General features: G+C 39.2%; 1 pseudogene; it reads right to left on the minus strand.

Annotated features, from left to right (window-relative positions):
* Window positions 1–4796: 4796 nt before the first annotated feature.
* LOC102865521 lies at window positions 4797–5387 on the minus strand (annotated as a pseudogene).
* Between the last annotated feature and the right edge of the window lie 727 nt (window positions 5388–6114).

Consider the following 6114-nt stretch of genomic DNA (forward strand, 5'->3'; position numbering starts at 1 on the left):
TGAACCACTAGAGTTCCCTACAAAGAAGATCTGTCAATACAACCGTTATTTAAATTTAGGCACCAATTGCTAATGCCAATGATGAAGGAATTGAGTATTTTCCCCAAATTCTACAGTCTGAAATTGATCAAGCATGCAATCAAAATGCATTAAGAATTACTGATGATTGGGACATGAAAGTTGAAAACAAAGAAATATTAACAGTAGATAAAATCACCTTGATGACAGAAACAGCATTAGAAAGTGCATTATCAAATTGCATGACGATTGTTAACATATTTCTAAACATGAAGACTATAACTATACATGTGCTAACTTCAACAGAATATAGAAATCATTGGACAATGTAATTAATTTTACTAAAACTTTGCTATTACTATTAATATTTTTTTTTAAAAAGCAATGACAGTAGTACAGCAAGAAGGAATTGTCATAGGATGACATGAAAATAATATGTCACTGATGATATCAGATTGATCTTGGCTAAAAGCAGAGAATACCAGAAGGGAAATATTAGCAGGGAATACTTGGGTTTTAATGGCTTTAAAACAATACTAAATACTGTACATTTAATGAATTATGGATAACATTACTAAGAATGAGGATTCCAGAACACCCCATTGTTCTCAGGTGGAAGCTGTACATTAACCAACAGGCTATTATTTGAATAGAACAAGGTAATATTGTCTGGTTCAAAATCAAGAAAGTGGCCTTCCAAGGTCTTTGTTTTTCAATATCATTATTCGTTCTATGCTAAGCAACATTTTAGAAAATACGACACTGTATGAAGAGCATGGCATCAGGATTAGGAAAAGAACTCATTAACAACCTGTAATATTTAGATTATTACAATCTTGCTTACTAAAAACAAAAATAACAATATAGTAATGAAAATAAAAAACTATAGCCTTCAGTGTAAACTACATTTTAACAAAGAAAACAAAAATCCTCAAGCTGAACCAAGAAGCATCATCATGCTAAGTGGAGAGAAGAATAAAGTTGTCAACTATTTTATAACTTAGATCCACAATCAACACCGTGGGAGCAGTAGTCAAAAAAAATCCAAAGGAGGGGCTGCATTGGCAAAATTGTTTTCAAAAGACGTCTTTTTTTAAAATTTTTTTTCATTTTTATTAGAAAGAAACTGCCCATCCTTCTCCCATGGAGCCAGCTCGTGAATTTGAACATTGTGCCTTTGGGTTAACAGTGTAGCTTCTAACCAGTAGGCTACCAGAGCTTCCCCCAAAAGACGTCTTTAAGGTGTGAAAAAGGCAAACATAAATTTGAAGACTGGGGTGTTCCTGACTATATGTTATGTTCAATCACCTCATATACACAATGAATAATATAAAGGAACTAATGAGGTTCAATTATGATGTTGGCAGTCAATTCATTATCTCATGGATTGCCAGAAGAATGAACAATTCTTGTAAAAAAGTGTAATGAAAATGTACCATAGGTGTGAGGATAGGAAGTTTCATTTATTTTGCAAAAGTCTCAACAAGGTGAATTTACAGAGTAGCTGCAACTGTGTACTCAAACATAGCCAAGATTTTGAGCAAGGTGCAGGAACAAAGTGTTTTAATTCTTGCATATCAGTTGGCTGTGTGTCAGAACTGACTTAATGCCACTTAACAATGGAAATTATAATATAAATAACATATTTTATCTGTTGTTGTTAAGTGCTGTCTTAGGCAATGCATAGCGACCCTATGAACGAAAGCTCTGAACACTTGTATTACTTTTATTTCTCCAATTCATAGGGTTTCTGGAGGCAAGCTATTTCGGAAGTGGATGCCACTCTGCTTCCAAGCTTGCTTTAATCTGGGAGTTGCACCGAACACTGTCTACCATGGGTAACCATTTGGCACATCAGGGTCACAGTGTTCAGCATCACAGCGATCAGCAAATTGGCAGATCAGTGCTATCTGTACCACTTAGAAGAATATTTGACAAAAAAAATTTAAAGCCAGGTCTGAGGGCTGCAGATTAAAATCACCCATCTTCGGCTTGGTAGCATAACTCTTTATCCATTAGGCCAACAGCGCTCTCTCTATGTTGTTGTTTTTATTGTTGTTAAGTGCCGCTGAGTCATAAACAAATGGCTTGAATAATTGTATAACTTTCATAGTTTTTCCATGTTCAAAGAGTTTCCCGAGGCAAACTACTTCAGAAGTGAATGTCACTCCTGCTTTTAAGCTTGTTTTAACCGGGAAGCTCCACCAAACACTATCCACCACAGGTTAATTATAAACCAGAAATCAAAACCTCTGTAGAGTCAGACTGCTTCAGAATACTCCCTACCTGGATTCCAGACCCTTATGGGTGAACAAATGCCTTTTTAAATAGAAGGCCAAATACAATCAACTCATAGCCAATGCTAAAAGAATGTTTGACCCAAAGCTGTTAAAACCAGGCCTGAGAGCCCTACAGCATTTAAAAATTCCGGTATGCCCACACGCTGGTGAACTGTTGGCCAAAGACCCCCATTTCAACTGGCAAGTCCCATCTGCTGACAGCCTGTTTGGATGAAAATAAAGTCCTAAGAGCTCCTAGCATTCCATACGTATCCTTCCTCAACATGCGAGAGGCCGTCATAACTTCCAGCATGAACCAGTTCACAACACACTAGCCCTCAGTCTGCAGATGAGGCAAAGCATTTCAGCTCATATCTTATCTACATACATTAAAATTTGACATTAAAATCTTGTTTGAAGAGTATATAGGTGACATATTATTTGAATGTTTAAGTGCACTATTATTATGTTTTTGCTGGTTGTTTTCTTCACACAGAGAAATTGATGTAAATAAAAACAAACAAAAAGAACAAAAGAAATTGACGTAATTGGATCTTTGCTATTAGGTCCTTATCCTTACCCTCATCACCAAATAGTAGATGGAAGAGAAGGTCGACATGTTTTAGTGTTTTTTTTTCCTTTGCTTTACAGGTTATGTCCAGTCGTTAATCTACTATTTTCATTGATTTGACAGACATAACGTAAAAGTATTCTCCATATTGTGATCTGACCTGATCAGTCAACCAGTTGGAAGGGAGTTTTTGGGAGTTTGACTTACATCCAGTATGAGAGAATCTTCTCACAAAGTGGTATTCTTGTCTCTTCTTCGTCTGATCTCTGGTTCTGAAGATGTGAGCCAGCTACCCATGATCTGACCTGAAGATTTTATGTTAGGAGAAGCCTAACTCACTACAGCCTGCAAGTTGTCCTACAGATTTGCAACTTTCCAATCTCTAAAATGGTTGAAAGTATTTATTTGAAATAAATTTCTCTCTACACATGTATTTGTGGGAAAACCCAAGTCTGTTTCTGTAAAACATAGAATTTTGCAACCTGTTTTCCCAATGAAGAACATTAAAAAAGGAAATAAAGTATTTTCTCAGACTCCACTTGTTAATGTGACCACAGGTGGTCTCTACTTCAACACTTGGTACCTGATCAATCTTCAGAGTATCACCTATTACCCCTTTTACTCTCCAGGTGTGTCTGTGTAACATTCAGTTACCTGTGTCCTTAACCACCCTCATAGCCAAGTCAGACAGTCCAATCAAAAATTCTCATTGTTGGAATGCGACATGTCCCAAAGTTTCTGAAGTTTTGTGGGATGAGATTAGAAACCTCTTGTAACCTCTGACACTTATCCCTCTTCTCTTCTTGTTCTCTTTATTATATCTACCATCACATAATGTTAACTCAAATTAAAGGCCAATAATTAAGTTGGCATGCAAAACAGATGTTTTTCAGAGCTGTTTTGTGAAGAAGGTATAATTATATCTTTGAGCAAGAAATATCTTCAATCCCAATATCAAAAACTAGTGTCACAGAAATATGTCCATCATTACTTGCAAAACGAACTTTATCACGGGCCTGGCCACTCTTAGGTCTTGTCAGCAACCATTCTGTCGGATTGTTATTTATTTGCTATGGAGCTCAGTGAATGCTTGTGCTGTTAACCCAAATGAAAAGCTTCTCTGGCTGTTCAAACAAGCCAATGACTCTGCTGGAGAAGGATGTGTGATATCCCTTACTATTCACAGCCTTGTAAACCTAATGGATGGTCAGCTAGCAGTTAGTTCTAGATCAAAGGCAAGGCTGTTTTTCTTGTCCTGGGCCATCGAGTTGAAACTGACCCATGCTGACCCTCCAGGAGGTTTTCAGAGGCAGTAAATTGCACTGGAGGCGATCTCCTATCCTTCTTCCTAAGAATAGCTGGTGGATTTGAACCTCATGCCTTTGGGACCATACCACAGCTTTTTACCAGTAAGTCACCAAAGACAGTGAGATAATTTTAACTTGTTTGATAGAATGGCTTTTTACCTGATTTTTCTCCGTGTTTGTGATCCTCGTCCGTTGCCCAAGTCTACCTTGACATTCTCTTGAAAAACTCAAGTAAAAAGTAAAACAAAACAATGCAATCCTTCTTTTGAAATGTCAAAATGTTTTATATCTCACAAATTTCCCTGCTGCAAACCACCTATAGGTCTACTTTAGTAAGTGTCACATGTCCTTACTGGGCTTTCCTACTTATCTACCTCTTCCTTGGTCTTCCTCTTAATGCTTCAAAGACTCCAGAAATCAGCAGCTTTTTCTATGAATTTATCTCTATAACAAAACACTTAAACTCCACATTCTTTTTTTTTTTTTTTGGAAGGAACTGTCTTTATTTTGAAACAATAGGTTACCTCCTAAGTGGCCGAAGGGTGCTTCCACCTGCACAGGGTGAGGGTAGGGTGAGGTGCTGGAAGGGGTCACTGTCCGGCCCTAGGGGAGCTGCAGCGTTCAGAAGCTTAGGATGTGTTTCAGGAAGGCTTCATAGTTGATGCAGCCATTGCTGTCCTCATGTCCCACCAGGATAGTCTCCAACTCCTCCTCAGTCATCTTCTCTCCCAGCGTAGTAAGGACATGTCTGAGCTCTGCTCCCATGACTTTGCCGTTTCCCTCCTTGTCAAACACCTGAAGCCTTTCCAAGTAATCCTCATATGTTCCTTGGTCCTGGTTCTTGGCCACTGCTTGAAGCATGGGCAGGAAAGTCTCAAAGTCCACACGCCGGGACTTTAACTCATCACTCTTGGGGTTCCCCAGGATTTTAAACACTTTGGCGTTGGTGGGGGACTGTACAGGATCTTGCTATCACCTACTAGGTCAAACAGCTCAAAGGCTTCCTTGAACTCCTCCAGTTGGTCCTTGTTAAACTCGATCACCACTTTGGAGAGACCGATGGGGGGTTCCTGGGGTTTTTCAGGAGCTGGAGAGGCAACTGGCTCAGCTTTGGCCTTGGCTGGAAGGGCCCCGGATGCTGGCTTCACAACGGGCTTTGAGGTAGCAGGGCCCCCTGGTTTCTTCACCAGGAACATGTTTCTTGGGAGGCATGATGTCCTACAGCCAAAGGACAATGTGTCGATGGGGGCACCCATCTCTGTTTAAATAGCCAGGGAGTCCTGTGGGATCCAGGGAAAGGGAGGGGGCTAAACTCCACATTCTTATACAACAAGTCGATAAAAAAGAAAACCTAGGGTCATTTTTGGGTAATATATTTCAAGTTTGTAAGTTTCTGGACTAGACCTTATCTGGGCTTTTGATGCTCTTTAAGCTCTTCTCATAAGCAGTATAACCCTTTCTGCTTCCATTTTATATGCCAAAATAAATGAAATGATATGATATGTTTAGCATTTGTACTCCATGGAAAGGGACTACACATAATCTGTAATCTATAGTATAATGTACACATGCACATTCATTAAAGAATACAGATCAAATTTCCAGAGTTGTCTTCCTCCATTCTTTGTTTAATTATGAATAAATAATATATGTTGTTGTTGCTGTTATGTGCCGTCGAGTTGCTTGCTACTCGTAGTGACCCTATGACAACAGCCCTAAACTGCTCTGTCCTGTGCCAATCGCACTGTCTCTGACACTCCCATCCCAATTATCCCAGTCACTGAATCAATCCACCTTCCCTTCCTGTGCTGTCCCTCACAACATGTCCAAAGTATGTTCGATGGAGCCTCAGAATCCTTGCCTCCAAGGAGCCACCCGGTTTAACCCTTTCCAGGATGAATCTGTTTGTTTTCCTAGCAGTCCATGGTACTCTCAATAC

This window comes from Elephantulus edwardii, unplaced genomic scaffold (assembly GCF_000299155.1).
Source record: "Elephantulus edwardii isolate Elephantulus edwardi_28Jun2011 unplaced genomic scaffold, EleEdw1.0 scaffold00076, whole genome shotgun sequence".
NCBI lineage: Eukaryota > Metazoa > Chordata > Mammalia > Macroscelidea > Macroscelididae > Elephantulus > Elephantulus edwardii.